Raw genomic sequence first — 12,707 nt, 5'->3', positions numbered from 1 at the left:
TTTTTAGTAGAGATGGGGTTTCACCATGTTGGCCAGGCTGGTCTCGAACTCCTGACCTCAAGTAATCCTCCCACCTTGGCCTCCCAAAGTGCTGGGATTACAGGTGTGAGCACATTGCCCGGTCCCTTTCACTTTACACTTCCCATTACTGTCATTTTGCTCTACTTCCTGGAGATTTCTTCAACTCTATTTCCAACCCTTATATTGAGTTTCTCACTTCTGCTATCATATGTTTCATTTTTCAAGAGTTTTAACATTGCTCTCTGGAATTTTTTCCCCCTTTTTTTCCTGAGGCATGTTGTTCTTGCTTTATGGATGTAATGTCTTCTCTAATATCTCTGAGAATATTAATGCAGAATGTACATTTCCTCTGATTTGTTTTGTTATTGTTGCTTTCATCTCTGCTTACCACGTTACCTTTATTTCTCTAATATCTGCTGATTATTGGTTGTCTCCTTATATAGAAGAGTCAGGCCCTAGAAAACTGATTGACAGTAGAAGGCATTGAGCGGGGCTTGTGCACAGTTTCAATGTCATATAATCTGAATGGTCATTTCCTTTAGAACCTCCTTCCCCACTCTGCACGATGTCAATGTCAATGTGTTTATTATTTTCTCTTGAGGTCTCTGCCAATCTCCTGCCTGCAGGTATACTCTGGCTGGTGGCATTCTAGACCCTTCCTAGAGAAGAAGAGCAGTGCCTACATATTCAGTATATAAACTTCTCTGTAATCATTCTGCTTTTCGGATGATAATCTGACTCCTAACTGCCTGATGCTCCCCAGTCTACAGACACTCTCTTCTCTATCATCTGCTGGTATGGGAGAAGGGCAGCACCATCTGGGTTGAGTTGAGGAAGGGATCTAGGGTTCAGCCACTTCTTCTTTCTTTAAAGTAATTTTTTTAAATTATTATTTTAAAAAACAAAACTCACCATTTAACCATTTTTAAGCATATGTCAGTAGCATTAAGTACATTCATAATGTTGTATACCCATTGCCACTATCTCCTTCAGACTTTTTTTTTGAGATGGAGTCTCCTTCTGTTGCCCAGGCTGGAGTGCAGTGGTGCAATCTCGGCTCACTGCAAGGCACTCCATCTCCCAGATTCAAGCAGTTCTCCTGCCTCAGCCTCCCAAGTAGCTGGAATTACAGGCGCCCACCACCATGCCCGGCTAAGTTTTGTATTTTTAGTAGAGACAGGGTTTCACCATGTTGGCCAGGCTGGTCTCAAACTCCTGACCTCAGGTGATCCACCCACCTTGGCATCCCAAAGTGCTGGGATTATAGGCATGAGCCACCGCCCCTAGTCCTTTTTTTTTTTTTTTGTAAGACAGGATCTCTAATGCCGGGTGCGGTGGCTCATGCCTTTAATCCCAGCAGTTTGGGAGGCTGAGTTGGGCGGATTAAGAGGTCAGGAGTTCGAGACCAGCCTGGCCAACAAGGTGAAACCCCGTCTCTATTAAAAATACAAAAATTAGCTGGGCGTGGTGGCAGGCGCCTGTAATCCCGGCTACTCAGGAGGCTGAGGCAGGAGAATTGCTTGAACCTGGGAGGCAGAGGCTGCAGTGAGCCAAGATCACGCCATTGCACTCCAGCCTGGTGACAGAGCAAGACTCCATCTCAAAAAAAAAAAAAAAAAAATTCTTGGCTGGGCACGGTGGCTCACACCTGTAATCCCAGCACTTTGGGAGGCCAAGGCAGGAGGGTTGCTTGAGAGGCCAGCCTGAGACCCTTGTCTCTACAGAAAAATTTAAAAATTAGCCTGGCATGGTGGCTCACACCTGTAGTCCCAGCTACTCAGGAGGCTGAGGTGGAAGGATTACCTGAACTCAGGCAACTGAGTCTGCAGTGAGCCGTGATCGCACTACTACACTCTCGCCTGGGTGACAGAGTGAGATCCTGTCTCAAAAAAAATTAAAAACAAAACCAACATTCTTAGCTCACAAGCTGCACAAACACTAGCAGTGGGCTAGATTTGGCCATGAGCCAACCCCTCTACCCTAGACTATTGGCAAAGATCAAGAAGTATGACAGCAGAGAAAAAACAGACACTTGAACTCCTCTTGGTGGGATGTCACTGGCACAACAAGGAGTGGGAGTGGACAGTGGGTGGCATGGCTCAATGCAGTGGAAGCAGTGTCCCCTCCCTCACCACGTCCAGAACAGTGGCAAGACCTCAGTGGGGAGCAAGTACAAAGTGCACCCAGTGAGTCTGAACCCTAAGAATTAGGCACCAGTAGGCCAGGCGTGGTGGCTCACGTCTGTAATCCCAGCACTTTGGGAGGCTGAGGAGAGCAGATCATGAGGTCAGGAGATCAAGACCATCCTGGCCAACATGGTGAAACCCCATCTCTACTAAAAATACAAAAATTAGCTGGCTGTGGTGGTGCATGCCTGTAGTCCCCACTACTAGGGAGGCTGAGGCAGGAGAATTGCTTGAACCCAGGAGGTGGAGGTTGTAGTGAGCCAAGATCTTGCCTCTGCACTCCAGCCTGGCAACAGAGCGAGACTCCATCTCAAAAAAATAAATAAAGGCAGGGCACGGTGGCTCACCTGTAATCCCAGCACTTTGGGAGGCCGAGGCAGGCAGATCACGAGGTCAGGAGATTGAGACCGTCCTGACTAACATGGTGAAACCCTGTATCTACTAAAAATACAAAAAATTAGCTGGGCGTGGTGGTGGGCGCCTGTAGTCCCAGCTACTCGGGAGGCTGAGGTAGGAGAATGGTGTAAGTAAACCCGGGAGGCGGAGCTTGCAGTGAGCCTAGATCGCACCACTGCACTCCAGCCTGGGCGACAGAGCGAGACTCTGTCTCAAAATAAATAAATAAATAAATAAATAAGAAAAAGAGCCGGGCGCGGTGGCTCACGCCTGTAATCCCAGCACTTTGGGAGGCCGAGGTGGGCGGATCACGAGGTCAGGAGATCGAGACCACGGTGAAACCCCGTCTCTACTAAAAAATACAAAAAATTAGCCGGGCGTGGTGGCGGGCGCCTGTAGTCCCAGCTACTCGGAGAGGCTGAGGCAGGAGAATGGCGTGAACCCGGGAGGCGGAGCTTGCAGTGAGCCGAGATCGAGCCACTGCACTCCAGGCTGGGCGACAGAGCAAGACTCCGTCTCAAAAAAAAAAAAAGAAAAAGAATTAAGCACCAGTCTTGACTAAGGTCCTTGAGTCCTATCTGAGCTGCCCCTTCTAGGGCCTTGCGAGTGTGGACAGTGACAGACCCTCAGTGGTGGGCCAAAAGGGATGCAAGGCCAAAGTTCTGCTCCAAGCAAGACCTGTGTCATTTCTCAGCCAGGGGAGGGGAGGGGACCCCAACGGGGTCATGCACAGCATAACGACTATTTGGTCAACAATGAACTGCATATATGACAGTGGTCACATGAGATCGTAATACTGTATTTCTACTGAACCTTCTCTATGTTTAGATATGTTTACATGAACAGATATTAGCTGTTGTGGTACAACTGCCTACAGTATTCAGCACAGTAACATGCTGTGCAGGTTTGTAGCCTAGGCGTGTAGTAGGCTGTACCATCTGGGGTTGTGTAAGTACAGTCTGTGATGTTCACACAATGATAAAATAGGACTTACTTCTCAGAACATATTACCATTGTTAAGTGCTGCATGACTGTAATTACTTGGCAGAAGGGAATTCAGATTCAGATTGATGTTTCTTGCACAAAGGTGGTATTTGGAAGAAAAAAAAATTTTTTTTGAGATGGAGTCTTGCTCTGTCTCCCAGGCATGGGAGAGTGCAGTGGCATGATCATGGCTCACTGCACCCTCCGCCTCTCAGGTTCAAGCGGTTCTCCTGCCTCAGCCTCCCAAGTACCCAGGACTCCAGGCACACGCCACCACTCCCAGCTGATTTTTTTTTTTTTTGAGACAGAGTCTTGCTCTGTCGCCCAGGCTGGAGTGCAGTGGCGCGATCATGGCCCACTGCCAGTTCCACCTCCTGGATTCACCCCATTCTCCTGCCTCAGCCTCCCAAGTAGCTGGGACTACGGGCACCCACCACTATGCCCGGCTAATTTTTTTTTTTTTTTGAGGCAGAGTCTCGCTCTGTCGCCCAGGCTGGAGTGGAGTGCAGTGGCGCAATCTTGGCTCACTGCAAGCTCTGCCTCCCGGGTTCACATCATGTCATTCTCCCACCTCAGCCTCCTGGGTTTGTTTTTTTTTGTTTTTTTTGTTTTGTTTTTTTTTTTGTATTTTTAGTAGAGACGGGGTTTCATCATGTTAGCCAGGATGGTCTCGATCTCCTGACCTCATGATCTGCCCGCCTCGGCCTCCCAAAGTGCTGGGATTACAGGCATGAGCCACTGTGCCTGGCCACTCCTGGCTAATTTTTTTTGTATTTTTAGTAGAGTCAGGGTTACACCATGTTGGCCAGGCTGGTCTCGAACTCCTGACCTCAAATGATCCACCTGCCTTGGCCTCCCAAAGTGCTGGGATTACAGGTGTGAGCAACTGAGCCTGATCTGTTTGTTTGTTTGTCTGTCTGTCTGTTTTTGAGACCAGAGTCTCGCTCTGTCACCCAGACTGGAGTGCAATGGTGCAATCTCGGCTCACTGCAGCCTCTGCCTCCCGGGTTCAAGCAATTCTCATTCCTCAGCCACCCAAGTAGCTGGGATTGCAGGCACATGCCACCATGCCTGGCTGATTTTTGTATTATTATTATTATTTTTTTTTTTTGGAGAGGGAGTCTTGCTCTGTTGCCCAGGCTGGTGCAATCTCGGCTCACTGCAACCTCCACCTCCTGGGTTCAAGCAATTCTCCTGCCTCAGCCTCCTGAGTAGCTGGGACTACAGGTGCATGCCGCCACGCCTGGCTAATTTTTTGTATTTTTTTTTTAGTAGAGACAGGGTTTCACCATGTTGCCCAGGCTGGTCTCAAACTCCTGAGCTCAGGCAATTTGCCGGCCTCGGCCTCCCAAAGTGCTAGGATTGCAAGCATGAGCCACCACACCAGGCCGTGATTTTTGTATTTTTAGCAGAGACAGCTTTTCACCATGTTGGCCAGGCTGGTCTTGAACTCCTGGCCTCCAGCGATCCACCCGCCTTGGCCTCCCAAAGTGCTGGGACTACAGGCATGAGTAACTGTGCCTGGTCTGGGGCAAAAATTTATACCCACATTGCAAGGGTTTTTTTTAAAACAATTGTAGTGATGCCGACTTTCTGAACTAATCTGGAGGGAGTCCACCTGCCCAGAGCTCTCCATCTCACTCTCAGGCGATGGGGGAGGCAAAGTTAGAACCCTGCTGTGAGGGCGACAGTGTACGCAGCCCTGGGGTAGTGAGCTCTCTGGTGAAGCCTCGGTGATGGGATAGGAAGGTGGCTTTTGTGAATGTATCTTTGAAGTCATTCTGTCATCATTTTGACAAGTAAAAAGAGGCAAGATGTTTTGCCAGAGGTGCAGGAACCTGAAGCTGGCCTGCTGTTGAACCTCTGTGCAGGAGGGAGTCAGGCAGATGACAGGAATGACAGGACAGGCTGATGGCCAGCCGTGAACCCCAGGGAGGAGAAGGAAGGGAGATCAGGTGAGACTGAGGCTCTCTATGTTGCCCAGGCTAGTCTCGAACTCCTGGGCTCAAGCAATCCTTCCACCTCAGCATCCCTAAATGCTGGGATTACAGGCATGAGTCCCCACACCTGGCCTATCACCTTTAAAATTATTTTATGTTATGTTATTATGTTGTTATGTTGCCCAGCCTGGGAAACATAGGAAGATCCCATCTCTACAGAATATTTAAAAATTAACCAGGAGTGGGCCAGGCACGGTGGCTCACGCCTGTAATCCCAGCACTTTGGGAGGCCAAGGTGGGCGGATCACAAGGTCAGGAGATCAAGACCATCCTGGCTAACATGATGAAACCCCGTCTCTACTAAAAATACAAAATATTTGGCCGGGTGCATGGCTCACGCTTGTAATCCCAGCACTTTGGGAGGCCGAGGCAGGCAGATCACGAGGCCAGGAGATCGAGACCACAGTGAAACCCCGTCTCTACTAAAAAATACAAAAAATTAGCCGGGCGTGGTGGCGGGCGCCTGTAGTCCCAGCTACTCGGGAGGCTGAGGCAGGAGAATGGCGTGAACCCAGGAGGCGGAGCTTGCAGTAAGCCGAGATCGCGCCACTGCACTCCAGCCTGGGCGATAGAGTGAAACTCCGTCTCAAAAAAAAAAAAAAAAATTAACCAGGAGTGGTGGCATGCACCTGTTGGCCCAGCTACTCGGGAGGCTGAGGTGGGAGGATCCCTTGAGCCCAGGAGGTCAAGGCTGCAGGGAGCTATGGTCATGCCACTGCACTTCAGCCTGGGCAACAGAGTGAGATGCTGTCTCAAAAAAACAAACAAACAAAAAAAGAAGTTTAAAAATAATTTAAAAAGAAAAGACTCGGCTGGGCGTGGTGGCTCACGCCTGTAATCCCAGCACTTTGGGAGTCCCAGGTGGGTGGATCACGAGGTCAAGGGATTGAGACCATCCTGGCCAACGTGGTGAAACCCCATCTCTACTAAAAATACAAAAATGATCTGGGTGTGATGGCGCATGCCTTTAGTCCCAGCTACTTGGGAGGGTGAGGCGGGAGAATCACTTGAACCCAGGAGGTGGAGGTTGCAGTGGGCCAAGATTGCCCTACTTCAGTCCAGCCTGGGGACAGAGCAAGACTCCATCTCAAAAAAAAAAAAAAAAAAAAAAAAAAGGCCGAGCACGGTAGCACGGTGGCTCACGCCTGTAATCCCAGCACTTTGGTAGGCTGAGGCGGGCAGATCACGAGGTCAGGAGTTCGAGACTAGCCTGACCAACATGGTGAAATACTGTCTCTACTAAAAATACAAAAATTAGCTGGGTATCGTGGCGTGCGCCTGTAATCTCAGCTACTCAGGAGGAGTAGCCTCATTTGAACCTGAGAGGCTGAGGTTGCAGTGAGCCGAGATTGTGCCACTGCACTCCAGCCTGGGCGACAGAGCGAGACTCTGTCTCAAAAAAAAAAAAAAAAAAAGAAGAAGAAGAGTGAAAAGACAATCCACAGGATGGGAAAAAAATATTTGCAAATCAAACAACTCAATGCAAAAGTGGGTAAAGAGCCAGGCATGGTAGTGCACACCTGTAGTCCTAGCTACTTGGGAGGCTGAGGTGGGAGGATTGCTTGAGTCCAGGACTTTGAGACCAGCCTGGGCAATATAGCAGGACCCCATTTCTACAAAAAAAAAACTGTGTAAAATAAATATTTACCCAAATAATATACTCAAATGGGCTGGGCACTGTGGCTCACACCTGTAATCCCAGCACTTTCCAGGGGCTGAAGCAGGTGGAGCTCTTGAGCCTCAGAGTGGGAGACCAGCCTAGGCAATATAGCGAGACCATGTCTTACAAAAAAATACAAAAATTAGCCAGGTGTGGTGGTACATGCCTGTGATCCCAGCTACTTTGGAGGCTAAGGGGGAAGATCGCTTGAGTCCAAGAGGTTGAGGCTGCAGTGAGCCATGATCACATCACTGCACTGCAGCCTGAGTGACAGCAAGATCCTGTCTCAAAAAAAAAAAATCATTAAAATTAAAAAATAAAATGAGCCAGGTATGGTGGCACAAGCCTGTGGTCCTAGCTACTTGGAAGGCTGAGGCGGGAGGATTGCTTGAGCTCAGGAGTTGGAGGTTACAGTGAACTGTAGTTGCACCATTGCACACCAGACCAAGACACTGACTCAAAAAAAAAAAAATTGTTTTTAATCGAAAGACAGTAAATGCACGCCCCCTTGTGGGTGCATGTTTACACTTGCTCTCCTTTTGGGACTTCCTGGGAACTTCTCACTTGGTCTTCTCTGTTCACGGGGCTTATGGCCCTACAGCTCTGTTCTCGCTCCGATCTATTGATTAGACTCCCAGAAAGCCCCAGCCCTGTGCTGAATTCCCCAAGCTGATGCATAGCTCTGCATCCCGGAGTCTGACTTGATTGCAATCAAAGAGATTCCTCCACACGTGGTTGACATCAGTCAGAAACATCCAGACACAGAACCCACAACATTAACCACACACACACACACACACACACACACACACACGCACGCACGCACTGAGGACAGTCAATCAACAGCAATCACACTGCACAGGGAGAGCCCCTGGATGACTGCACAGCTGACTTCCAGGTGGGCAGATGGCACCCTAGGAGAAGTGTGTGGAATCTTTCCACTCAAGGTCACATTAGCCACCTGGGTATAATTCAGTGGTGAAAGTAGGGCTGCCTTCATGGGTCTGAGATTTGTGTTGTCATGCAGGGCTCCATGCTCAAAAGGATCCCATGACTGCTTTTATGCTCTGCTGTCATCATCCTGAAATTCATAATAAGATTGAATAAGGCACCCTGCATTTTCATTTTGCACTGAGTCCCACAATGTATTTCCTGGGTAAAATGTTCCAAGACCACAGCAGCACAGAAGACCCTCAGGGGATGAGACAGCCTTGGCTTGCATAAGCCATGATACTCAAGTTTGTGTGGAGGAGGGGGTGACAGCTGTGTCTGACACATATTAAGCCCTCAAAAATGATGGCTGTTATTACTGTGTGTCATTGATGATGATGATAAGAGTTGGCGAACTGCTCCAAAGCTGTTTTTCAAACTTCATTGCAGCCTGATTAATTCAGGATCCACATGCCGTCGTTCTGCTTTGTTTCACTGGTGCATTTGCAAAGCATTTTTTATTCAAGCGGTCCCTTTGGCAACCCTCAGGAAACTCAACATGCATACCCAGCCTTTCTTTTTTCTTTTTTTATTCTTTTTTTTTTTTTTTTTTTGAGACGGAGTCTTGCTCTGTCACCCAGGCTGGAGTGCAGTGGCCCGATCTCGGTTCACTGCAAGCTCCGCCTCCCGGGTTCACGCCATTCTCCTGCCTCAGTCTCCCAAGTAGCTGGGACTACAGGCGCCCGCCACCACGCCCACCTAATTTTTTGTATTTTTAGTAGAGACGGGGTTTCACCGTGTTAGCCGGGATGGTCTCGATCTCCCGACCTTGTGATCCGCCCGCCTCGGCCTCCCAAAGTGCTGGGATTACAGGCGTGAGCCACCGTGCCCGGCTCTTTTTTCTTTTTCTTTTCTTTTCTTTTTTTTTTTTTTTTTTTTGAGACAGAGTTTCGCTATTGTTGCCCAGGCTGGAGTGCAATGGCGTGATCTCGGCTCACTGAAGCCTCTGCCTCCTGGGTTCAAGTGATTCTCCAGCCCCAGCCTCCTGAGTAGCTGGGATTACAGGCACCCGCCACCCCGTCCGGCTAATTTTTGGTGTTTTTGTTTGTTTGTTTGTTTGTTGAGACAAAGTTTTACTCTTATCGCCCAGGCTGAAGTGCAATGGCACAAACTCAGCTCATTGCAACTGCAACCTCCGCCTCCCAGGTTCAAGCAGTTCTCCTGCCTCAGCCTCCCAAGTAGCTGGGATTATAGGCACCCGCCACCACATCCAGCTAATTTTTGTATTTTTAGTAGAGACGGGGTTTCACCATGTTGGACAGGCTGGTCTCAAACTCCTGACCTCCGGTGATCTGCCCGCCTCAGCCTCCCAAAGTGCTGGGATTACAGGCATGAGCCACTGGGCACAGCCCACACCCAGCCTTTCAAACACCCACAGAGACCAGGCGCAGTGGCTCGTGCCTGTAGTCCCAGCTACTCAGGAGGCTGAGGAGGGAGAATCTCTTGAGCCCAGAAGTTTGGGGTTGCAGTGAGCTATGATGTTGTCGTACTCCAGCCAGGGTAACAGAGCAAGACTCTGTCTCAAAACACAACAAAACAAAACAAAACACACTGAGATGTTATATACTGATATGGTTTGGCTCTGTGTCCCCACCCAAATCTTATCTTGAATTATACTCCCATAATTCCCATGTGTTGTTGAGGGAACCCAGTGGGAGATAATTTGAATCATGGGGTTGGCTTCCCCCGTACTGTTCTCGTGGTAGTGAATAAGTCTCATGAGATCTGATGGTTTTATCAGGGGTTTCCGCTTTTGTGGAAACTTCTTCATTTTATCTTGCTGCCACCATGTAAGAAGTGCCCATCGCCTCCCGCCATGATTCCGAGGCCTCCCCAGCCATGTGGAGCTGTAAGTCCAATTAAACCTCTTTTTCTTCCTAGTCTTGGGTATGTCTTTATCAGCAGCATGAAAACAGACTAATACATATATTCTCATCCAGATATTACCACCATTCTCCAGTTGCATCAACAGTTCCTAAAGTCCTACTCCATCTCCCACCCAGCTGCCACAGATTCTCTCAAAGTTCACACAGACACACACCCTCAGGTCATCTGGCTGAGTGTGGGCAACATCTGCATGTTCCTGTCTGCCATATTGAAACCGGCCCAATTGTCCCCTAGAATTGACATTTATGGTTTATTTGAATAAACATAGGATTTGATCCTCCCACTCTTAAAACTTTAGAAAGTTACATTTGTCTTGTCTCAGTTCCTTTCTCAGGAAACCAACCATCAGGCCTCCCAGGTAGTATCAAGGAACTGAAACTTAACAGATCACTGCATCTGGACAATATGTTACCAGACCCCATACCCATCATAACTGCCTAATCAGGCTGGGCACAGTGGCTCACACCTGTAATCCTAGCACTTTGGGAAACTGAGGCAGGCGGCTCACTTGAGGTCAGGAGTTTGAGACCAGCCTGGCCAACATGGCAAACCCCCATCTCTCCTAAAAATACAAAAATTAGCCAGGCATGGTGGCATGCCTGTAATCCCAGCTACTTGAGAGGCTGAGGCACAAGAATCACTTGAACCCAGGGGGCAGAGGTTTCAGTGAGCCGAGATCACGCCACTGCACTGCAGCCTGGGTGACAGAGTAAGACTGTGTCTCTAAATAAATAAATAAATAACTGCCTAACCAGCCACCTGCTTCCTATTAACCAACTCCTCTTCCTTGCCCTTCCCTAATTCCTGTTTTCCCATACAAGGTCACATTTCTTCTCTGCTATATAAACCCCTAAAGTTGTTTGTTTGTTTTTTTTTTTTGAGACAGAGTTTCACTCTTGTTGCCCATGCTGGAGTGCAGTGGCACGATCTTGGCTCACTGCAACCTCTGCTTCCCAGGTTCAAGCAATTCTCCCACCTCAGCCTCCTGAGTAGCTGGGATTACCGGCACCTGCCACCATGTCTGGCCAATTTTTTGTATTTTTAGTAGAGATGGGGTTTCATCATGCTGGCTAGGCTGGTCTCGAACCCCTGACCTCAGGTGATCTGCCCGCCTTGGCCTCCCAAAGTGCTGGGATTACAGGCGTGAGCCACTGCGCCTAGCCTTTTTTTTTTTTTTTTGATACAAAGTCTGGCTGTGTCACTGAGGCTGGAGTGCAGCGTTAGGATCTTGGCTCACTGCAACCTCTGCCTCCTGGGTTCAGTGATTCTCCTGCATCAGCCTCCCGAGTAGCTGGGATTATCGGCGCACACCATCACGCCTGGTTGATTTTTGTATTTTTAGTAGAGATGGGGTTTTGCCATGTTGGCCAGGCTGGTCTCAAACTCCTGACCTCGTGATCTGCCCCCCTCCGCCTCCCAAAGTGCTGGGATTACAGGCATGAGCCACCACACCTGGCCTAAACCCCTAATTTCGTTCAAAGAGACGGATTTGAGACTGATCTCTCATCTCAGCTGCAATACATAAATAAAGCCTTCTTTCCTGGCAATACTCGTTTCAGTGATTGGCTTTCTGTGTGGCGAGCAGCAGGACCTAGACCAAACCCCTAGGTCGTTTCAGTCACAACATAAACACTGACTATGTTCAGGCTGTGGACTCTGTAATTTTCATTTTAGCTTTTAGATTATTACAAATTAGGAATTGTACTTGTGTGTATGTGTGATTTCTGGGTAGCTAGAAAGGGTGAGAAGGGTTGGCATTTTGAAAGTACATTAGAAATAAACCTACGGCTTTCTAGATTTCCAGTGAGAGCCAGTTGTTGTCATTATGTGGAAACTTAGCAAGGAAACACAGGTGATTTTGTGTCTTTGTAAGGTTTGGAGGTTGGGGGCCTTGGAAGCTCTACAAAGGGCCTGGGGTGAGCCCCTAGGAGTACAGGGCCATGGTGTAATGAGGGCTGCCTAAATCAAAGGAAAAACTAACAACTCCACTGCCTCTTATGATTCAACAAATCTGGAGCTTTAGATAAGAAAATTCAGAGACAAGAGGGGGCAGGCAGAGTGAAAAATGATGTCACCTGCCACTCTCAGATTTCCTGCAAGAAATTCCAGTGGAGAACTGAATCCTGGATCAGTAAATGGCTTTATCAGCCAAAAAAGATGAAAAGCAGATTCCAGGAACTAAGGAAGGATGAATCTTGGGGAAAGTGTTTAGTTTTAGTGTGAAACTGTCAAGCCGCTTGCTCCGGTGGAAACTCAGGGAGAAAAACAACAGTGAGAAAGACTAGCGAAATAGCAAGGAACCAGACAGCTCGCCTGAGAGAGTCTGTGCCTCCGGGCAATTTATTAATAGAAGACTGAGATGCATCTACTCAGGAAAAAAAAACAAAAAAAAAACTGGGCAGCTCCAGAGAGGAAGACAATATCCCAGTGCGCAAGGCTCCCTGCCATTCATAATCCAACAGAGAGTCATTGCGCATCCATCCAGTTCCTACGGAAGGCAGTGCACATGGATTGGTGAATGAGGCACCACCATCCCTGGCCCCACAGAGCTCACAGCCATTGAGCAAGTCATTGCACTTGTGT

Source organism: Nomascus leucogenys, chromosome 2 (genome assembly GCF_006542625.1).
Source record: "Nomascus leucogenys isolate Asia chromosome 2, Asia_NLE_v1, whole genome shotgun sequence".
Taxonomy (NCBI): Eukaryota; Metazoa; Chordata; class Mammalia; order Primates; family Hylobatidae; genus Nomascus; species Nomascus leucogenys.
The sequence above is the reverse complement of the archived record's forward strand: the minus strand, read 5'-3'. Positions refer to the sequence as shown.